The 25,073-nt window shown below is 33.8% G+C and overlaps 1 long non-coding RNA gene across 8 annotated transcripts in view; it reads right to left on the reverse strand.

The window, feature by feature from the left end:
- Window positions 1–25,073, reverse strand: part of LOC109455360 (uncharacterized) — a 630,897-nt gene that overhangs the window by 65,214 nt on the left and 540,610 nt on the right. The window contains exon 7 of one of the 8 annotated variants that reach the window (XR_016020785.1): window positions 22,285–22,339. The exons of the other annotated variants lie outside the window; for them this stretch is intronic. This is a non-coding gene — a long non-coding RNA (uncharacterized LOC109455360). Of the gene's footprint in view, window positions 1–22,284; window positions 22,340–25,073 lie in introns of those variants that run through there. 8 annotated transcript variants of the gene reach the window in all.

Here is a 25,073-nt window from a genome sequence, read left to right on the forward strand (position 1 = left end):
TTTACTATTGTATTTACTAATTTGCTCATCAATATCACTACAAAGACAGTGAAGTTTTCTTTATTCATTTATTCTTCAAGTATTAGTTAATTTAGCAAATGTGTCAGACCATTATAATGGAGTTAGTTAGTATAATCTTCCCAACATAGTTGATTGAATACACACATTTATTTTGCTATCTAATGAACTTCACCAACCCAACAATAATGTGAAACTTCAAGTCATTAACCCACAAACGTGAAAAGAAAGAGAAAAACAAACAAACCCACAAACAATAGATCACAATTATGGAAGCTGGGAAGCACATGAGTGATTGGAAACACTTAATATAACTAAGCAATCTGATCATAAATCAATAAAGGGACAATCCATAACCAACTTACCTTTTTTCCATAGAATCCCAAATGACTAGGCAACTCTAGACATGGAATGAAGGACAGGAAGACTATACTCAGGAGGCCCAACTAAAAACCTACCCAAGAATCACTCTAGTAACCAAACCCCTTTCTCTGTTTTGCTCAACAAGGTGATTTCTCTTCCCCCATTTTGCAAAACAAAAGAACAGTTATTCTGTGAATGAAAAATTAAAAGGAGTAAGTCATAATAGAGTCTCATTATAGGCAAACTAGGCACCATACTTCATGCTGAAGAAAAATATGAGCATGCATATAAAGGGTGCTGACATATACTTAGCACCCTTCCTTCCCTGGTTCCTTGGATTACCAAAACACTGGAGCCAGGTCTTTACTCTCCAAGAAGACTATAAATATTTGAAGAGTCTTCTATCAGGAATCTTAGTATCCTAAGAGAAGAGATAAAGGAAAAGAAAGAGGGAGGGAGAAAAGGAGAGAAAGGAAAAGTAAACAAAGTCTATGATAGCACATCCTCAACAAAAATATCCAATTAAATCACCCATAGTAATGCTCAGACCTGCATTTTCCACTCCCATGCTCAATACTTTCACAAGCTTTATAACGTTACCATCTTAAACATGAGCAAACAACAAACAATAACTAGGAAGATTTGAAAAGCCACTAATGTGAAAGATGCTGACCAAAACAACCAAAACAGAAAGAAAACATTTGAGCAAAATCACTACATATGGAGGGAAGAAAACAATAAAATCTACCAGAAAGATAAGAGAAAATACAGGAACTGTGAAACAAGAAAATGTTTCCTTGGCAAAGAAACATTCGGCAAATTTAAAAGGATGTTTCAGACATTAACATTTTGGTATCAGTGCTAAAACCTCAATGGTAAGTATTGGAAGAAAATGCTAAAGATAGCTTCTAGATATTATTGCAAAGAGAAAAAGGAGATTAATTGTAGGAGAGAAAGAGCAAAAACATTCGAGAGCCGTCCCAAAAGACCCAACTAACTTTCAAATAACTGGGCTTCTAGTTAGGAGAAAAAGAAAGAAAAAAATATAAGGGAATACATTAAAACATTCATAAAGATAATTTCCCAGAACTCTGGGGCACAAGGTCCAGATTAAAGGTGCCCACCAATTGTTCTGCTCAAGCAAGACAGACCCTCACTAAGGCACATCATTCTGGAATTTCTGAAAACAGGGGACAGAGAGAAGCTCCTAATAGACTCTAGATTAAAAAATAAAAAAAGTCACTGCAAAAGATCAAGAATCAAAATGATATTATTCCTCTAACACTGGAAATAATTTCCTAAACAAAGTACTTACTACCTAAAATTCTATAATGACCCATTTTATCAATTAAGTGTGTCTGGAGAATAACGGTATTTTAATATGTACAAAAATTTACATGTAAATGCCTTTTCTCAGAAAGAGTCAGAAAACTACATGGGAAACAAAAGAGTCAATTGCTAATATTGCACTTCAGAATACTTATTTAGGAAAAAGTAAATATGTAAATTATTTTAGTAATCTCTTCAATCCAAATTTATGTTTAGCTTTTGGGGTTTTGTTTTTGAAATCTCAAGGTTACATGAAGGTAAAACAGTGTTAATGGCACCTTTGCTTTTCTATTTATCTTACTTGTAAGATCTTTTTGACTTCAGTAAATATATTTAAATAAAACTATTTAAATAAATACATGTTCTCCATGGTCCTCTAAGTTCACATAAATCACAAAGTTCATTAATATTTTTTGTAGCAGAATCTCATGAAGAGGCTCCCAAAATTTCTGAAAGAGTTTCACCTGGAGTGTCTTGTAAACACTATTTAGATTGTCCAGAACACATTAGTAAGATGGAAAGTGAAGAAGATTTGTTGCATTTCTCTAACTGTTTTCACACAGTTCATGCTAAATTATGATTATAATGAAACACTTATTTTGCCACAAAATACCATGAGTATGAGTCTCCTTTATTTGTTTGTTTTTTTGTACTTGATATCAGGCATCCATGTAGAAACGGAGAATACTGTTGATGGGAATTCTCTTTTGACTATAATATAAGGCCAATGAGAACAATGAATTTGTTTCTCTCCCTCTCTCCCACCCCCTCACCTCCGACCCCAATACATAGACAGCATCTGGAACAGGGTCTAACTAAATACATACAAAGTCAACAATTATGACTAGCTGACATAATGGACACACGAATAAAGGACAGACATAGGACAGTGATGAAAGAGGCCTCAGGATGACTTGGAGGAGAGATCCAAGGATGGTAGTTGTACTCACGTATGGAGACATTCAGATTATAATAGGTGAGGTGATTCTAAGAGAGGCTTTTTCATAAAGATTAAATCAATAGGATATCTGACGCACCAAATTGTCCTTAGAGATGATATAGGGAGTAGACAACAGACAAAAGTTTGGGTTGAATTAGAGACATGCACATATGAAAACTTAGCTAACAAGAAGGCCAAATTAACTCCAGAAGAGAAACAAAAGAGTAGATAAAATGGGAAAGAGGAAAGGGCTAAGCATGTATTTTCCATAACGCTCCAAAACTAAACAACAATAACAAAAATCAAAGAATGAAAATCACTAACAATAGAAGGCTATTATCATTGCTAAAAGAAATAGAAGCAATTGCTGCTGGGAAAGAATTGCAGTGGGATGTTGTTTTTCAAAATAAACCTGTAGAACTATTTGACACACTTCACTGTGGGCAAGTATAACTGATAAAAGTAAAAACTAATAAATAAACAAAGAAGTGGAAGAAAACTGATGGCTTGAAGATGGCCTTTGTTTGCCAGGCACATGCTTCCATCCATTATCCCACTTTCATCTACAGTGGTACCTCGGTTTTCGAACGTAATCCATTCCGGAAGACGTTCAAGTTCTGAAACGTTCGAAAACCAAGACACAATTTCCCCATAGAAAGTAATGTAAAATGGGTTAATCCACTCCAGACCTTTAAAATCAACCCCTAAAACTGCAAATTTAACATGAATTTTACTATCTAATGATACCATAGGTCCATAAAATTTACGACGTTTGTAAACTGAAATGTTTGTCAACGGAGATGTTCGAAAACCAAGGTACCACTGTACTTCCATATTCCCTTGGAAGCAACACTAGTTATCTTTTCTTCCTGAGGTTAACAACGTGATTCAACCTTCCCATGACTGCAAAATCTCATTGTTTCATTAGAAATTGAAGGGCTAGTTCTTTTGAATTTTAAAAATGTCTCATAATTTGTGAGGTATCTATACTACTCTTGACTCTAGTGTTTCTCTTTTCTCACAATTGTTCATATTTTATGCTGCTGAAGATCATCATTAACTTTTTAAGCATAGTATTCTTCCTGGATTCCATCCTGAATTATTTTTGTATCCAATCTAGGAATTTTGTTACCTTTTAAATTTGTTTTGTATCAAGATAAGCTTCCTTCCAAAGCTACTAATTGATAGTAAGCTCAAGGAGGAATAAAAACATTGCACCTAAATTTCAAGTAGCTGAAATGAGTAATTTGCTGCACATATTTTCTGGGGTTCAAGATTTCTTGTTTTTCTCCCAAGGAGGCTACATGGATGATACATTAAGAAAGATCGTCATTCAATCTTATCATCCTTACATTCACTTTTGTATGTCCAGATTTGCTAAAGTCTAATCTCACTATTTTTAATTGCTCAATTAGTGTTCATTTATTTCTTCTTCTATCTAAAGAATATCTTTCTAACTCACCCAATAATTATCTAATGAATTGGTGATATTTAAATCATATAGCCACTTTTCAACCCTAACCTTTACTTTACTTGACTTCTCGGTGGCATTTAACACTAGTAACCATTCCCTTTTATTTTAAATTCTCACTTATAATTTCCAGGACACTGATTCTTTTCCTGCCACTATAGTTATTTATACTCAGTATCTTTGCTGGCCCTTTTTCTATTTTACTTAGCCCCTTATCTTTAACACTTACTTTTTAAAATTTATTATTTATTTTTTGCTAAATGATCTCACCAATTCCACAGATCCAACAGCCATATACATTTTATTTACCCTCTTGCCTGTACTTCATGGTCAAGGATTTCTTGTGATTTCCAGGTGACCAGGTAAGAAATTGACTCACAGAATCCTCATTATCAGTTCATCATTTTACCCAAACTTCTCCTCTTTCTGTGTTCTTTTTCCTGTTACAGAAATCCCTAGAGATGAGTCATTCTTTTTTGTTTTTGTTTTTTTGAGAGTCATTCTGATCTGCTTTTTTTTTTTCCCCTCACATCCTCTTTACAGGCTCCAAATACCCTATCAAGACTTAATCTTGTCTTTTCTCTATATCTAGTTCTTTCAGTTCCTAAGGTATATGCTTGAAGGTTTTATCTTAACAGAGATTTATAATCTACATCAATTAGTGGAATATTAATTTATTTAATCTCTTTAAGTCTCAGTTTCCTTATCTGTAAAGTGGTGATAGCAATAAGTCATCAGATAAAGTGTTAATTGATATATATATATATATATATATATATATATAATTTTAGCTCATTTCAGAAACTAATATTACTTTTATTCTTAAGGAGGTAGAAGATTTACAAAGGTCTTTGTAAAATGAGGAGTAAAAAAAGGAAAAGAGATAAGGTAAGAAAAAATTAGTGTGAGTTAGAATTGGTTGTAAACTCAAGGCTTGTAGAACATTTGAATATGTTCCTTTTTCATGAATTTGTGGCTCTTACCAGGATTTTTTCTCACCTTCACCGGCCTTAATTTTCAAATAATATAATAATATTTATGATTTCTTTTGTCTTCTTTTGTCTTTTTTGCAGGTATTTTTTGCAGGTTACATATATAAATTTTTGTTGGGGAATATTGGGGAACAGTATGGTTTTCCAGGATGTCAAGTCATTCTTTCTTTCTTTTTTTTTTTTTTTTTCAATCTAGTTGTGGGGGCACAGCTCACTGGCCCATGTGGGACTCAAACCTGTGACCTTGGTGTTATGAGCACCTCACTCTAACCACTGAGCCAACAGGCCGTCCACCTGTGGCTCAGCTCCAAGCTCAAGCCGTTGCTTCTCATTGGTCCATGTGGGAATTGAACCAGCGACCTTAGTATAATGAGCACCGAGCTCTAAGCACTGAGCCAACCAGCCGCCCGCAGCAGGAAATATTTTTAAATAGTGCTTGTATAACTTCTATAATAGTTGCAACTCTACAGATTAGACTGGAAAGTGAATTTCTGTCAAACAAATCAGATTTTCATACTGAATTCTGATTTAATTCAGGGATGTGTTCCCACCTTGCTGATGACAATGTGCTGTGGAAGATGCCAAGATTACCGCTTCAGCTATCATCAGCACAAATCAGGAAGAGTCAGCGATACAAGCATTAGCTCTTCACATAACGTTTTTTTTTTGTTTGTTTTTTTTTTCAGGATGCAACAGATGTGAACAGCAGGGAAACAACTTTTATGTCTCTAGCAGAATTCCATTAATTTAAGTCTTCAGAAAGCACATTCTAACTTTGTTATTTTCTAATTCTTTTTGGCAAGTATCTATAATGTGCATTGCCAAATACTGGGAATATACAGGTGTATATTCCACCAAAAAATATATATTATGGAAAATTATCATTAAACTCCTCCATTATAAAGAAATCAATTTAGACATTGGCAAAACGACAGTCATGAAAAATTAGATTGTTCTAAATGTCAAATTTATTTTAATTTTAATTGTGGATAGAAAGACACCTTTTTATATAATTCAGTTTGACAGTGAATTTTCACATTAATTATCTATTGGAAAGAAAAGAATGCCAAGAAGTGCACACTCTCAACTGTTCATGTACATGCCAGTTTGGCTTAACTTTTCTCTCAGTTCACATATTTTAATTGAAACTGGTTCATTCTTCCAAAAATATTAACGGAAAGAGCTACAATTAAACTAACGAAACGGTGCTTGAAGGCTTTGTAACTTTTAGGAACCCTTAAACATTTTAAGCTACTCTAAAAGACAAACAAACAAAAAAAAGTAGAAATACTGAATGTTCTGCCCAGACATAAGCATACAGACCTCCCCAGTGTCTCAAATCGTAGGAAATTTTTCATTTTACCCCACAGCTTCAGTTAATGCATGTAATAGAAATGGATATTAAAAATCTATTCTCATTTATTGTAATATGAATGCAAGCAGAGAAAACAGTAAAAATCTGCAGTGTCTGCACATTTCCTAGCACTCTGGTTTGTGTGAGAGTAGGAATTATTTATGGACATTCTGGCACAGCTCTAATATTAAAAGGGCTAGAAGTCTTTCACCATCAAGAACTGCAAGTTTTAAAATGTAATATAAAGATTTCCATGAATTAACCTTGTTAAAAGTAAAAACAGAAAAGTCTGCTTTTACGTGGATTAAAAAGGACTTAGATGTGTGATGTTGGAATAATAAATGTTTTATTATGCAGTTTTTATATTAATTTACCACGTGACTGTATTAAAATGAAATGAAGTTACTTATCATTAGTAGAAAAGATTAGAGACAGAAATACTCTGACATTCCAGAATCACTGAACTCTTGCATTTATGTCTATCATTCTGTGTTATTTGTTCTCCACATATACAGAAGCATATGAAAACAGGAAAGTAACAAAAAAATCTAGCCTAAACTTTAAAAAATATGCTGCAGACAGTTGTTCTTATTCTTTTAATTAAGGCATATATTTCCCACGCTACTGAAATAAAACGTAGTTAAACTGATACTCTGCTTTTCACTGATTATAAACTAGGTCAATTTCTATATTCTCATTCTAATCACCAGTGGCACTCACTTATTATTATTATTTTTTTTTCATCTTGAACTCTAGGACTCTACAATATTATCAAAAATAAATCTGCCTAATCTCTTGCGCTCAGGGACATTAATGTGTTTCTACTAGAGGCAAAAGAAAAAAAAAAAAAAAAAAAAAAAGACCTGAGTAACCTGGTGAAACTTCCACCTTCATTCATAGAGTTGAGTATTTGTATGCCAATATAATTTTCAAAGGTCATAAGCTAGAAATCTATGTAAAATGGGATATGAGAAAATGGAACAGGTAAAAGAAATATTCACAGTACTAGACAGTGTATATCTGGGGAGGAGCAGCGATCTTACTAAAGAAGAAGATTCTTTTTACCCAGATTATAAAAACCCAGGCAGATTGCCAATACTTTAGAGGTATCAGAGGAGGGTGGGCAAGTATCTGTAGTATTAGAAGCTCAGTTTTCCATGGTTCTTAACAAAGAGTAATGGCATTCACTGCAAAAAAAACCTACGAGGGAAGCTCCATGGTACGATATTAGAATGAAAGGGAGACTTCCCAATCATAACACTTTTCACCTACTATATACACTTTATGTTATCTAGCATGGTCTTTTTACTTGGTATAAGCAATACAGTTATGAAATACAGATTTCAACTCTTTCAAGATATAGTCTGGGAAGAAAAAAAACAAAAAAAAATTTGGAAGGCTAACAAAAACATAGTCCAAAGAATTTTTGGCACTTTTGCTTACCAACTTCTTTTCCTCAGTTCAACACACAAAATAATTCTACGTGAAACTACAGGGTATTCTCTCCGGTTTTGACTGCCTCCATATAATCAGTTACCCCAAATGACCCTACTTCAAGCTGGCAGTGTGCATAGACAGCTATCTACACAGATTTCAGTTTTGGTCTTTGTAATTACACAATTAGCCAAATTCTATATGATATTCTGATAAAATATTATCTGAAGAGTGATAGTCTCAATAAGTGGTCTTGAACTAGCATGTACCTGTTTTGTAGGCAAGTTATCCACACTGTCCATCTCTTCCCCCATATGTAGTCATGTCCCTATTTAACAAGGACAATGGAAAAAATTGACTTCAGGATAAAACAAATAAATAAACTACATTGGTACAAAGGTATGTGCAATGTAAGTTTGAAACAGAATTATATATACATTTAGTGGACAAATAAACATATATATGAAGTGTTTGAAATCAGATGTGACATTTGCAGAATAAAAGTAAACATAGGTGTAGTATCAGTGTATTTGCCTCTAGAATAAACTCATTGGATATGATAGCTCATAGTACAATTTCAGCTTTAACTTTCTATAATTCTCTAATTTTGCATTTTCAAAATTATATATATATAACAAAACTATATATTATACATATAATTTTGAAAATACAATATACATATATAGAAAAAATATAATATGTATATACATAATATATGTTGAATATATGTATGTTTTCAGCATATACATACACATATGAAAACAGTAATAATAAGCCAAGCCTAAAGTCACCATAATTTCTAGTTAATCTTCTGAATTCAAAGTTTTAGAATATATAGTTCACAACTGAATATTTTAGCTGTTTACCCATACTATTAAATTTACTTATTGTTGCCAAAAATTTGACCTTGCTAAGCAATGGTTCCATTTCTCACCTGGAGTCCAGAGCCTCACCTTCTTTCCACAAATACTTGTATTGATTAAATCCAATATTTCCAATGGAAAGTATTGTGAGCTAAACAAGTTCTATGTCTTGTTAAATAATTTATATGGGTGCCTTTTTTATTAGGAAACTCCTTTACTAAGCTTGTTCCTTCCAGAAGAGTCTATATATGCTGTTATAATCTTGAAGTTATTTTTTCAGTCACAATGAAAGAAGTAGCTCCATGTAAAATGCATTCATATGTGGAGCTTTAAAAAATCTCAAGTAACAAGTCGAAAGTAATACAAATAGACTTACTCATTTGAGAGGGAAAATGAAAATAATGTAGAACTTTTCCTTGTTTTCATCCTTGCTCTGCTTTGATTACTACTGCTTCTTCTGCTCAATGAATCTAATAAAATCAGATATGACAAGAATGTAATTTGTGCAAACTTCTTTGTGTCTCTCATGTAAATGAAAACCTGTGATAAGTAAAATATTGTAAAAAATATAGAATAACATAAAATATTATAAAAACCAAATGTAGTTGGAATAATTGTAAAACTAATTATGTTGGATATTCCTTGATCTGGGAGTATTTTGGAAATATGAGTGCATAAAATAGTGATAGAAAGTTCCTTCTTGGGAGATGAATTTTTAGTAATATAAGTATAATAACAAACACTCAATGGATATTCATAGAATTAATCATTGTTGCATCTCTCTAGGAATCAAGCTGGCACTTTTAGTAGAAATATACAAAAAAAAAAAAATGTACTAGAGTTAAAATCATTTTCAGGTGATGTCACCACCCTTCAATAAAAATTTAGAGGCAGGGCAGATAAAGTTATATAGTCTGTAACAAATGTTCCTTGGATCACTTTGACAATTTTCATAGATCTTTGAAATAACTGGAAACATCATATGGTACAAATGGCTAAATTGGAGATAATTCAATCACAAAAGGCAACCACTGGTAAACAGAGGATTTGGATAAGAAAGTATCATGAGAAAATCATTCTGAAAACGTAGATTGGGTTTTTGTTTTAATTTTTCCTAAGTTCTTTGGTCTAAACTATATATGCTACTCCTCGTTTATTTTAGGATTAGATATTGGCCTTGGGTCTGTGCCTTAGATTGAGTACTGGAATGAGAATTATTAGAGTAGTTGAAGATGGAGTGGATGACTGATAAGGCAATTTGCCCTTTTTATATCCACAGAAGCTTTCTTGAATCTAACCTTCTGTCCTGAAAAGAAAGGCAGCAAAATCTCTCAAATGTGACATTTTCCAAATAGAACTATCTGAGAAACCCAATTATCATCTCACTCATTCTTTCTCTCCTTTAACCACTCTCTCCTTTACAGTAATTAAAATCAGAAGTTTAGTTAGAGTCTCAGCAGAGCAGCAAATTTCTAATTGTATCCATTTCCCATTATTTGATCAAGCAGATTTCTTCAAATTTCCATCCAGACTATGGAAAAATGAGTTACATTTGATCTACACTTTTAAATTATAAATTTTTGCATTGTGCTAAATTTTAGAGGCAAATGAAGCAGCAAAAGAGAATAGTTTGTAGTCAAAGAGTGTGCAGGATGAATATAATTTGACCCAAGTGAAACTAGAATGAATACCCATGAGATACTCATCAATCTTTCTTTATAGCTCAGTCTTTGACAAATGCAGATACTATAGTGTGAACACGTTTATTTTCTATGTGACCTGGTCAGATACTTGGTAATGGCAATGGCTGACATTTCTTAGGGAAAAATCTAACAACTTTACTTTAATTGAGTACACTGCAAGATAGCCACCAACATGATTTTATTTTTCAAAGATTTCCCAGAATGGAAGAAATGATCACAGACCTGACAAGTATAGTGATTGCTTTTCCTCAGGGTAATAAAACCAGCTACATTTCTCTTGTGTTTGTGTGTAGTTCCTAAATGCAAAAGAAAAGCAATTATCACATGAAATATATGCCTAAGGTACTCTTCCTGCATTAGTCAGTATCAATTTCCCTTTCATCTCAATATCCTTTGGAAAGAAATAAAAATTCCATGCTATGTAAGAGATGTCCCCGAAATAAAATATTTGTGAAACTTGGGAGGATTACTTTTAAATCTGTTTTCTTGAGTCTAATCTAGACAGAAGTCATTTTTTCTCTAATTATAGGAAGAGAGATTCTCTTAAGCCTATTATTTTAAAGAAAAGAAGGCTTAGAAACAAGAGAAGTTCTCACAGTCAGTCACCTTCTAATAGTTTTTCTTTGTTCATTTTTGAAACTTTAATGAAAACAAATATTTGAGACAGGTAATTAACTGATTTGAGGTTTATATAAAATCTTTATACTTTTTTTTCTAAATGGTATCTATGGAAAACATCATATTCATGTTGTCTCAATCATACCTGTGTCTTCTGCTTTTACTCATATTCCTGGCAAACGCGGTTAAGCTTCCCTACACTCATTTCAGTTTCCCTATGTGCAACTTAAATTGTAGTTCTAAGCAGGGAGTGCAGTATGTCCATTCCAAAGATGAAATGAGCTATCTAAGGAAATGGTCAGCTCTCTGATCTTCTAAACTTGAAGCTAGATGATGACTAGGAGTGCAAATCGAGAAATCTCATTCAATTGGCTCTATGGTCTTATTTATTTATTTTTTTTAATTATTTTTTTTTTCAATTACAGTTGACATTCAATATTATATTAGTTTCAGGTGTACAGCATGGTGGTTATACATTTACATAACAAAAAAGTGAACTCCCTGAGAAGTCTAGAACCCACATGGCACTATGCATAGTTATTACAATATTATTGACTATATTCCCTATGCTGTACTTTATATCCCTATGACTATTTTGTAGCCACCAACTTGTGTTTCTTAACCCCGTCACTTTTTTCACCCACCCGCCAAACGCTTTCCCATCTGGCAACCATCAGTTTGTTCCCTGTACCTATGAGTCTGTTTCTGTTCTGTTTGTTCATTTATTTTGTTCTTTAGATTCCACATACAAGTTAAATCATATGGTATTTGTCTAACTATAGGCCCATCCATGTTATTGCATATGGTGATTTCATTCTTTTTTATGGTCAATTAATATTCCATTATATGATATATGTACCACCTCTTCTTTATCCAATAGTCTATTGATGGACATTAGGTTGCTTCCACATCTTGGCTATTGTAAATAATGCTGCAATGAACATAGGGATGCATGCATCTTTCTGAATTAGTTTTGGATTTCTTTTGATAAATACCTAGACACACAGATAAATGGAATAGAATAGAGAGTCCCAAAATAAACCCATGCCTATATGGTTAATTAATCTATGACAAAAGAAGCAAGAATATGCAATGGGGTAAAGACAGCCTATTCAATAAATGGTGTTGGGAAAACTGGACAGATACATTCAAAAAAATTAATTTGACAGACTTCTTATACCATATACAAGAATAAACTCAAAATGGAAGAAAGGCTTAAATGTAGGACCTGAAACCATAAAAGTTCTAGAAGAAAACATAGGCAGTAAACTCTTTGACACCGCTCTTACTAATTTGCATATATATGTAAATTATATATACATATATACATGTATATAATTGAGAATATTTGACTTTTATATATGTATAAACAATGTATCGTGAGTTTAGTCTCTAAATTATTCTTTACTTTGATTTCCTCATCTTTGAATTATATTTTGATACCGTTATCACCCTCTTCCTAGTTTTGCCATTATACTTTATCTTTAACTGGTAAAGGAATAAAGATATGAATGCCAAGATGAATGACTACATGAATAATTGACAGAATAAATGTAACATGTGTATGGTGAGCACGTGGAGTTCTGTGAGAGATGAAGTTCAAGTAAAACAGAGCCTTGGAATTTCTCTAGGCAATTCTTACAACTCAGATATATCTAACGTCAACTGCACTTGTAATAGTTAATAGACACTCTTAGAAGTATATTTAAGATTGACAGAAGGAATCAGGCACTCAAAGGGTTGAAACAGACATATGATTATTATCCAGTGTAGGCTCAGCACACACACTCTCAGAATCATAGATTTTATCAATTCCTGAAATTTTGAGAAAAATAAGGGAAAATTCTAATAATCATCTTAAGAATTAAAAAAAAATGTATGCACTATGAGTATTTAAGAATAATTATGAATTCTTCGAATATCAAATTGATTATAAGATTGTCCTAATCATAATAATACAGAACAACTTGATAGCAATGCAGTTTGTAAATTTGAAAACCAAATATATATCATGTATTTTATACATGTAATTGCTTTTAGTTACACAAATATTAAAGACAGTTATCTTACCTCCATTTCTAAGGAGTACAAATTGGTATTATTATTATTATTATTATTTGAAAATGTACCCCACTAAAAAGCCTCCAAAACCCATTGAGTATAAAATAAGTGAAATTTTCTTGGTGTTTTTTCACCAAAGGAACTACTTCTAAGTTTTCCTGATACACATTATTCTATATTTCTTTCTAGCAAAATTAATATTTATTATATATTTGTAAATAAATTCATATATTTGCACATATACACATATACTTAGGCAGGTTTTAATTTTTATTAAAAACAAGACTGCAACAAACGTTGCAACATACATATTTCTCTATATTTTTATTTTTCATGCTATTATTTTTGTAGAGCAGTTTCTTAGGATTGTCAGGTCATAAAGTTTGGTAAAATTTCTATAAATATCAATGCCTATTAAAATATTGTCCTGATCTACTGCTATGAAAACTATATTGGAGTCCCTATTTATCCCCACCCTTTTCAAAACTAAAGTCATTAAACTTTTCTTATCAATTTGGCTAATTTGTTAGCCAAAATGACAACCATCATTGTTTGTAATTAGTTTTTAGTAAGATGAGTTCACATTGTCTAAAGTCAGCAGGCAGGTATGCAAACCTCAGTCCACAGGTCTGTGTTATGGACATAGAAAACAAGAAAATTAGATTTGTCCTGTCGAGATGATTTTGGGCTGATAGTTCTGCAACAGATAGTGTGATTATCAAACAGAAGTGAACAAGGAAATTAACAACCATTTATTTGGCTTTTGGTATCTCAGAACATTCTTGTAACCCTCCCATTTACTTCCTTTTCAGAGGGTTAGGTCTAGGTCTTAAAGCACCATATATGTGGATATAATCTTACTTGTGCCTCTCACATCAAAAAACATTAATTTTTACCCTTGATATGTTCACAATTTAATGATGAATGAGACTTATACACGAGGTGTGAACAGACAATATAGTCAATGTTTAAATATAAAAAAAAAATTATTACAATTAAAGACATATTGCCATTAATCCCCCTGAAAATGTTCCCCCACACTTCCCATTGTTCTTATCCCATTGTTCTTGCCATTTCTGAAGCAGTTCTGGGAGTCCTCTTTTGTGAGTGTCTTCAGTTGTGCTGTGGTGGCTGCCTCGATGTCCTGAATCATTTTGACTTTGGGGAAGAGCCAGAAGTTTCACAGTGCCAGATTGGTGAATAAGATGGATGAGGACAGACTGTAATGTTTTTATGTGACTGAAACTACTGTACCAGAAGTGTGTGACATGGAGACTAGTCATGATGGAGGATGATTTACGGCATTCTTTCAAACACACCTTCTCTCAGCTGTAGCTCACACCCAACTAACTGCACTAAACAAGTTGATACTTGTCACACACTGTTACTAAGGGTCAGCTCTCCCCTTCCCATATTGAAGATCCCTGCTTTTGCATTGGATGGCACTGGGCAGCAGCATTCACCATAGTTTTTGATCACTCCTCGTACAATTTTAGAAACTGAAACCTATGCAGATGGCATTGTATAGACTTCACGGACATAGAAGAAGTAAGAGAAAATTTGATGAGTTGCAAAGCCCTACATTAACAGGGAAACTAAAGATTTGTTTTTGTTTTTAAATTACAGAAAGTACCCTCAGATCTTCATTATTATCCTTTTATCACAGATAGCAATGTAGGAAGAAAATTGTGCAATCATCAGCAAGTAAGCTAAACTTAGCTAGTAAATTAGAAAAGATAAGAAAGCAAAGTTTACCATACAAATAGAAACTGATAAAATATAAAAGCAATCACTTCCCCTCAACATTGGTCACCAACAAAGAGTGCAAAAGAAAAGCATTAAAGGCCTGTCCAGTTCTAAGATCACAGCTGTATTTAATACACACTCTCTCTGTGGCTGTTCGGCTGGCAGAATCTAACCCTAAGAACCATCTTTTAGAAATATAACAATGATTTATATACACTTAAAAACAAGAGAAAAACTTATTTTTCACACAATTAGTTTGTATTTTTAGAAAATTAAGATTATTTCCAAATATAATGCTATCAAGTAGAGGTCACAGGTAAAATGTATATATCTTTGTAAAATATACTTTGATTATCCAAGTCACCTATTTGGTGAGGAGTAGAAGCACTCAAACGCCTAAGCATGTGCAATATTTCCATGCATGGACATAAACACACACATATACACACCTAGTTTTAGCCATCAAATCTCTCATCACCTTGATGCCAAATATATACTCACAAACCAGTCATGTTTATATATGGATGAATTTACTGAGCTCTATTTCAAAACAGCAGTTTCCTTGCTGCTAATCTGAGACTAAATTTATGCTCTGGGCACACAACTGAAAAAATTCCCCTTCTAGTGCCTAAAGTTTTTGTGCCTGAGTCTCTGACTTGCTAACCCACCAAAGACCAAGTCTTGCTGGGATGGAGTGCTTGTTCTCTGAATGAGACCACTGCATCTGAATCTGAGTTCTATGGCCAGGACTTCTTAATATCCCAAATCTCCTTAATTCTGTAAGGATCTGTGACGATCACTTGCTGTGAGATTCGTAACGACCTCTTACTTACTGATCACCAATGGCTGAGGGAGAGTAAAACCATATGGAGTTTTGAGTATTTAAAATTTAGTAAATTTAATTAACCTAAAGAACATTTTAGTTCCTAACCTCATACTCTATCAATATGAGCTTTTCTTTTTTAATTATATGAAGGAGTAGATTGCTTTAAAAGGGGTACAACTTAAAGTAATAGATGAATAGGTGAAGTAATAGATGAATGACTTATTTCAGTATTCCAAAGCAAAGGCACTTAATAAGAAAGCTCAACCAATCAGAGCTGCTATACAAATTGATAAGGCTCATCTGGAAGGGTCTGTCTACTGATCTCCACGGAGACCACGAAGCCATGGATCCATGGAAGTATCACAAATAGGCTCTAGGAGGGAAGGATCAACACTTCCCGCATCTTTACCTCCATCTGCCCTTGGCATATTGCGCCAGAGAAATGTTCTCATAATTTCCTGTTGCACTACCTATCTATAGAACCAGAAAGACTTTCTTTTCTTCTTTTCTTTTCTTTTTAAGTTCCCGGAAAGATACAAGTTTAAATGTGAAGTTAATAATATAACAATATAAACTTCATACATGGACCTCAACCCAGCACAAATATGAAAGGTGAGGCAGAGAAGACAGTGGGTGTAGGGAAGGGATATGTGAGTTAGCATTCACAGGTTATTAGACAGAAAACCAAGGAAGGCCCGTGTAGTCTGATGCAAGCTTATGTTAGCACTGCCATGGACTCCAGCTACCTCTCTTCCAACAAGAGCAGGAGTGTGCTTCAAAAAATTAAGAGGACTGCCTGGGAAGAACACATTCCAAACTTTCATAATACCAACACAAAAACAGTAAGTGCCTGTACGTAGACTGTAAATGTTTCCTTAGAATTGAAGCAATTCTACTTTCTGTAAACTACTTCATTTCGATGGCTAGTGTAGGCATATTCTTTATCATCAATTCTACTTATTTATTGTAGACAGTCTAACAACTGTCAGTAGCTTAGAAATAGTGCTAATATGGGCAAACACTAGAAAATCTTTAAAGCTTAACAAGAGAAGAAACTTTATAGAGTGTGAAAAATTCCTATTCTACTCATATCTTCATTTTTCTCCTGGTGATTTTTATGTGGAATGACTGCTGTGATTTTAATACTAATACAATCTATTCACCCAGACCTAGGAGAGAGAGTGATTAGAGTTTTAAAATAATATACAAAATTCTTTATTGGAAAGACTTTAGATTGTCAGAAACATTTTTAAGTCGCAGTTATTTCATTCTGCAAAGGTTTGTACTCAAAGTATCCCTTTATTGAACTATAATTGAGGATTGAAATGTAAACAAACACATCACATTATTTTTGCATTATGTTTTCTGGATTTTGGGCAATAACCAGAGACAGAGGTTAATATTATCTCAAGCTCATAAATATTCCCTCACAAAAGTCCCATATTATTACCGTAGTTTAGATAGGAGGAAATTGAGCACACAGGCTTTGTTTTGTTTTAATTATCTGCTAAACATTTTGGAGTGAGCACATCCCCAATAAAGAATACTGCTAAATGATAAATTTCTTGATTAAAGAGATTAATTTAGAACAAATATCATTAATCATTAATCACTGAGTCAATGAAAATAAAATCTCATAGGTCTCTTCATTGCAATGTATATATATCCAAAGTCCATTTTTCAGCACTTGTGATGTACAGTGGTGAATAGAGTTGGATGACAAACTTGCTTTTGCCTTTCAGAAACTTATTAATAACTTTAAGAATAGTCCCAGCCCTTAAAGAACATACAGTCTAGTTAGAGTGTAAATTTAACACAAGTGAACAAAATTACAAAACAAATAACAGCTTAGTGTAGTGTAGTAAAAAAAGCGTTAGTACTGTAGAAATTGAAAAATTGGTTGGTTTGTTAGAGGAGGTTTCCTGGAGAAGGTGAGACTTGACTCGACTTGAAGAATGTCTACAATATGAAAAGGCTAATGTCAATAGAAAAAAACAAAACAAAACAAAACAAAACAAAAACAAAAAACTTCATCAATGTAGGCTGTAAGGGGTGAAAGTAAATAACCCAAACACAGAGAACAGGAACTGAAAGGGAAGTTCCGGTATCTAGTAGGAAATAAGGCTGAATTAGTGGAGCACATAATTTGTTATCATGTTCAGTTGCATGTAACAGGGACTTTCCTGCAATGGCTTACCCAAAGAACAGATTATTTTTCCCACAAAACAAAGAATCTTGACAACTTCCTTGAAGAAACAAGGAGATAGCTCAGGGATACAATGGAAGCGCTAAGACACCCTGGATCCTGGATCCTTTTCGCTTTCTGTTCTGCCAGTCTTACCGTCTTAAACCTGCTAGTTACAACATAGCTTCTGCACTGCATGCACAGATGAAAGGTAAAGAGAAATATACCTTTCCTGAAAGCTTCAGGTAAACTCACCTCTCATTATCCCAAATCATGTCACCTGGTCACCTCCATATGTAATGACCTGAGAAATAATATTTTGTTTATTTATTTTCAACAGGCCACAGTAGCATACATATGCATCAGAGAAGAAGAAATAAAGGGGAAGAAGAAATAAAGCAACATGCAGTAGCTGCTTAAGATAGGTCCAAAAGCTTCAAAAATAAATAAAAAAATAAAAATGATTCAATGTGATAAGTAGTAATGGACTATTATAAGTTTCCGAACAAGGCAATTTGGCAGAGAACCAGTGCTTCATAAAACTGAGTTTGGCAGCAGTAATATAGAAAAAAGAGAGGCAGTCATAGAAGGAGGAAGAAGAATGACCTAGAAAGATGCCGCAGTCTCATATAAATGGAACAAGAGCCTATGCATATGTTTGTGCTCTAATAGTAGAAATGGGAAAATAATAGAGGAAGTATTCCCAAATCTGAACAGGATGCCGTTTTACGTAGGTCTTGAAAGACAGGGAAAAGTAAAGATTATGCATTTTTCTAGCCTGTGAAAGTTTTTAAAAAGTACTTATAAGACCAGTTACCTGAATCGAAAACTAAAATACAGGAAAAGTCAGAGATGTGTTCAAGGTTACAAAGCATCAGTGACCCATCTCGGGCCAAACTCATTTTCTAATTCTTAGTCCAGTACTATACCATTTTCACATATTATTTCCATGATATAGTTTATTGTATTACATATATTTTATATATAACATATACATTTTAGTAAGAATTTCTGTTTTATCGATATAATAAATTCTTCAGTGTTGCATGAAGATTTGGAATCTAAAGTCTAGTAAATTTTAGATTATTTCCATTATCTTTTACATTACAAAATAGTTATAATGTATTTCTGCTTCTATATTATAAGAATATTGCTACAAATTGCATTTCTATCCTTCAGTAACACTAAGCAAACAAGATAAACAGACTTCCTAAAAACATTTAGAAAATGAAGAGAATTATTCTGTACTGATAGACTGAAAATATTTTATTTGCATATTTATCATAGAAAAGTTGCTCTAGCCAGATAAATCATTATAGCGGGATTATTTTTAAAGTCATGATGTTGGCTCTTTGATAAAAAGGCATTCACTCTTACAGTATTCATTTTACAAAACTTTTACCTGTATTGACCAGTCCTACAGTGCTCTCCCCACTGCTAGAAATCTCCAGACCCACTTACTCCAAAGAGAAAAAAAAAAACATTTCACAGAAGACTGTCATGTTATCTAGGTCTCCCTGCTACAGAATCCAACTAAACCAGCAAAAGACCACTGATTTCCCATCTTCCAAATCCTGCGCCCAGTTCACATTCATTACAACTGACTTCTGCTATCTCCCATTTTCTTAAGTCTTTGCCTTCTTCTTAAGAACGGGCCAATAAATTTTAGTTAACATGTTATATTCAAAATGACATACTTATCTTGTCCTAGATAGCATTTCCTTTTAATTCTATATTTTAATTCAATAAATAAAATGGGATTTCAGACTTAATAGGAAAGTAACAATTGTGCATCTCTTCAGGTATAATGACAAAACATTCATTTATGCAATCAACAAATATTTCTAGATTACTACATGCCAAACATCACAGATATCATTTCAAGAAAAATGGACAAAACACCTACTCTCTTGTAGCTTAAAGTGTGGTGGGAGACTAGATGTTAACCACACAAAGAAATCTAACATTCCACACTGTGACAAATTCTATAAATATAAAGCACAGGCTTCTATGAACAATCGTAAAGCTGAGACTTTGGAGGAACAGAAGAACAGAGATTTATTCATAAATATTTCTGCACTTAATACAAGTATTTTTTTTTTCTTTTACCAAAACTTCCACTTAATGTGCACATCTGGTCTTTCCTGCTTCATACTCTGCTATTTAATATGAGAAAACGCATGCATTGATATGAGCATCTTAGACTTCTAGTTAAAAGTTTTTCCTCTAGGTGTGTCATTCATTCCGAAGACAGTGTATGGATTGAAGCATATGGAACTTAGAGAGGAAAGACAAACAGTAGAAGTACAGAGTATTTTTTTAAGCCCATGCTGGAAAGAATTATCCTGGACTTGATAAAAAGCATATTTTAGGTCACAGTTTAGAATTTTTCCAGAGCATAAAGTATGGAAAGCATAATTTCTCTACCTATTCATCAATGACGACTATCAGTTTTTAGAAAATTATGTCTGTGGGGACAGAGCCAGGAGTGCAGTTTCCAGGCTCTGGGCCTCACACGGAAAGGTGCTGGCTCAGGTAGCAAATGGCCATCAACTGTGACTGGATGGCCATCAGCTGTGGCTAGTTGGCCATCAGCTGTAACCAGTGAGCCATTGGCCACTAATATAACTGCTGTGGCTTTGCTAGCAGAAAATGGGTGCCAGCAAGAAGATGGTGGCTGAGCCTGTAAGTGGTGCAGTGAGGGTTGTGAATCGTGTGGCTCCTATTTCCTGTTTCTCCAACCCAGCCGCCAGTGAGACTTATAGTTGTATGACTCCCCTATCTATGGCTCCATGGGTGTTCCTTTTTGGCCTCACCATATCCTGCGTTCCTATGTGGGGAGCGGGAGCTGAGACCTCTCATGACACCCCACGTGACAATGTCTTTTTAAATTAAATGTATTGGGGTGACATTGGTTAGTAAAATCACATAGGTTTTAAGTGTACAATTCTGTAAGACATCATCTGTATCACATTGTGTGTTCACCACCCAGAGTCGGTTCTCCTTCCATCACCATGTATTTGATCCCCTTTATCCTCTCCTACCTCCCTCTCCCCTGTTATCTTCTGGTAACCACTAAACTGTTGTCTGTGTCTATGAGTTTTTGTTTCTTCATTTGTTTCTCTTGCTCCTTTATTTCTTTCAGTTTTCTGTCTTTTTAAAGTTCCTAATTTTAAGTGAGTTTGGAGAAGTTAACAAGAGAATATGCACAAAGCACTGACATGATTAAGAACTGGCAAATTGATCTTTTGAGTAATGATAAGATTGAAGGAACTGAAATGATTTAGATTGCAGGAGAGAAAATTTACTGTTAATTTATTAATAGTCTTCAAATGTGTAAAGGATTAGGAAGGTGGAGATGATAACCAGGTGTTTTTCATCTCTAGAGTGGAAAGAACAAGATTAAATCAGCTTTAAGTGCACAGCAAGCAGGATCAAGGATAGATACCATATACCTTTGAGAAGATAAGGAGACAAGCACAACAGCAGACCACCAAAGGAAATTATACAGTTCCTGACATCTGCCTGATACTGTTTAGATACAGATCTGTTTGAGGGGCCCTCCTACCTTACATCTCTTTAATTATTTGCATACAACATTGGGAGCAAGATTTCTTGGGAGGAGATTAACTAGAAACCACACTAATAATAAGACTTAAGCAATCAGAGGAGGAAGAAAAGCAACAGATTTCCAAGCAATGGCAATGATTTCATATTTTTCCCTCAGGAAACAGAATAAGAGTTGAATACAAAATTAGCTGAGTTCGTGTCTTAAAAGTTAATTTCTTTCCTGTAGTATCCAAGATTATTTGGGAGTTAACTCCTTCCCTAGCCACCAATATGAAATTTGAATCATGAACTCTGGGTAGCTGAGCAATTCTTCAACAGATCTTGGATCTTGACAACACGTAACATATGCCCTTAAATATAAGCCTTTTACACAAAAACTTGGTAACATAAAACTAGTTTATTTCTCATTCCTTTGCAAGTAGGTGGTCAAAAATGGAAGTAAATGGAGCAAAATGGTACCATGAACAACTCAGGTACAACAAGTAGAGATGATCTACCATCACTTGAAGCTTAATATAATGATATTAGCAATTATAATTATATTATGTACATGTTGTATACCAGGGAATGCAATAAATATGTATTTTATTTTATCTTCACAGTCACCTTATGAGTTGAGTATTCCATTACCTCTAATTTACAGATAAATTAGCTAAGACTTAGATGAAAAGGTAATTTGCTAAAGGTCACCCATGCAGTAAATGATAGTCTCTGAATTGAACCCAGGTCCTTTTGTTTCCTGAGTACAAATTCTCAAACGCTATGAAATACATTTACTAAAATCCAATAAAATTTACATACTTTGTTGTAGAGGAGTAGTCCAGAACATATTCCTCCTTCGATTCACATGCTGGAAATGATTGTTTCTTGAAAGAATGGAAGGGAAGTAAAATGAAAATTTATTATGATTGATTTACTAGTGTAATATTATCCTAAATTAAATTTTGTGAAACTCAATTATTCAGTTGATAAGATTATTATTTGCCACCTGCCAACCTTTGAAACACCTTATGGAAATTAACTGAGATGAAGATTTTAATTACTCTAATGCATAGCACAAGAGAAACCTGGCTAGAGTTAAAGGAGTGACCAATTATTTTTTAAAAATTAAGCAGTAAGCAAAAAGAATTGCTTTTTTTTTTTTTAAAAAAAAAAATTGAATTAAAGACTAATTTGTTATATAAAACTTCACTAAACTTAGAACGAAAAACTTTTCTCCTTGACTTAATATTGTCTCTATACTCTTCCCCACATCCATTCTTCATTACTGTTACTATCCTAAATTAAGACTTTAAAATATATCTGGACTATTTATTTTTCATAAAGTTAATCTCCTTACTTCAAATATATTGATTGTTTACTTACATTTGCATGCTATTCTTGGATTTATTCTTTTGAAACATTGTTATAATGACACTCCACTGCTCAAAATTTCTTAATGGTTTCCTATTGCCACCATAAAATATTATTATAATTGTTATCATTATTGATATCAGCTTTCTTTTATTTTATTGAGCACTTTATGTGTGTCAAGAACTATGGCAAACACTTTGTATATTATTGCACTTTATCCTCACAAATATGTTGAATTCTGTATATTATTATCATTATCTTATAAATGAGAAACTGACTCTTAGAGATGTGTTTGTAGGTGGACCAAAAGCCAAAAGACAGAGCTTAGATCAAGCAAGTTTTGCTCTGCTCCTACCAGAATAAACTTCAAACTTTCTTCTGGCATCTAAAACCTTAAATATGTCCCAGTGCCCTGGATTTTATACAATGCTTCTTCAAGCATTGACACATCTTCAGCTCAGCTTTTCTAAACAGTCTGTCCTTGTCCCTGTAACTCAAAGAAACTGAACATTTCTCTGAACAAATAATATGACTATGGGAATATTTCTGTCATTAATTACTTTTCATAGTTGTTTAATTATTTAGCTTGTCTCACTTAGAAAGCTAAAACATTTTAAACAGCAAGATCAGCATCTAACTCAAATACCCGTGCTTTACAGAGACTGGCTTTGTGACTTGCTGAAAAGAATTACTATATTTGCTTTTCAATGAACAAATGAAATAGATATAAATTATTATCAGGATTTTAGTTAGGCCTTAGAAATTATTGACTGTAAGAGGTGAGAGATGTAGAATAGTTACTAAGGAAAGAAGTGGACTTTCCTGCTCTGAGGATCTTAACCAAGGGGACAGCTTCTTATCTTGCTTGACAAGTTCAAAGTGGTTCTATCTGAAGAAGGGAGATAGGACTTAAAGTCACCTGATACTGTTTTCCAATTATTTAACTTTACAAATGAATGAAGAAATGTGGGTCTGTTGGAATTAACTAAGCAGAAAATTTAGAAGAAAACAGATTCTAAGGTCATATTTCAACCTTTTTGTGGGGTTTTCTTTCTTTTTTTTTTTTTTTTGGTGACTGATGTGAGAGCCTTGGTCGATTTAGAGTAACTTCCAAAAGTCTGGCAAGGATTTATTCACTCGCTTAAATCTTCAGGAATAAATGTGACATTCCATAAAAATTTTATATCATTGTTTGAGTTTGGAAAGAAAGGATGAGAAGAAAACTGCTCATGTCATTTTATCGCTTTCCCCTTTTGGTTCAAGGCAAAAACATAACCATATGAAATATAGGACGCAGGAAATAAATTAACTATGTTAATATAGGTTGTAAAATTCTGAAATCATTTGCAATGCAGTCTGAGGCTATGAGGGAAAGCAGGAGTTTTCACTGAAACTACTGAACCCATAGACTCCTTGCGTCTTTCTTTGCATAGAGATATTGCTCAGAGTGTAGTGCAGAATGATGATGAAGTAATACAAAACGCAAACCTCTGCTGGGTTCCTGATAGGAAAACATGCCTTAGTCACAAGTAATAAAGTAAATACAGAAGCTGCAAAAATCCATCACCAGAGGAAAACAATAATTTAAATGAGTGATAAAAAGGCATTTCATTTATGCATGATAAGAAACCACTGAATAAAACAAATTACATACCACACCAGAATGGCTCAATGCCCAAAGAAATTACAAACAGCATATGATGAGAGAGAAGAGAAAACTACGAAGACTCAGAAATGAGTGTCTCGCATATAAGAACACAAATGTTCTGTTCCTGAAAACCCCACCCAGAGTGTTCTACTTCGTTGCACAATTGTACACAGGACAACATGACCTTTTGTTATGACATTTTGTCATTAGATGGCATTTTGGTTGAGAGAACGGTACCATCAAGGAGGGATGATTTGCAATACACAGACATGCCTGACAAAGCACCACCTACATTACACCAGTGTCTCCACTGTTTCCTTCAGGTAACGTTCAAGTAGTGGACAGATATGAAATGACCTTTGCTATTTGGAATAATATTTGTTGGAGGCAGCCAGATGGCTCAGTTGGTTAGAGTATGAGCTCTGAACAACACGATTGATGATTAGATTCCCACAAGGGATGGTGGGCTGCTCCCTCTGCAACCAAAGATTGAAAACGGCAACTGGACTTGGAGCTGAGCCTCACCCTCCACAACCAGATTGAAGGACAACGACTTGGAGCTGGTGGGCCTTGGAGAAACACACTGTTACCCAATATTC

The sequence above is a fragment of the Rhinolophus sinicus genome, chromosome 3 (assembly GCF_057876585.1).
Source record: "Rhinolophus sinicus isolate RSI-liver-muscle chromosome 3, RSI-T2T, whole genome shotgun sequence".
Classification (NCBI taxonomy): Eukaryota; Metazoa; Chordata; class Mammalia; order Chiroptera; family Rhinolophidae; genus Rhinolophus; species Rhinolophus sinicus.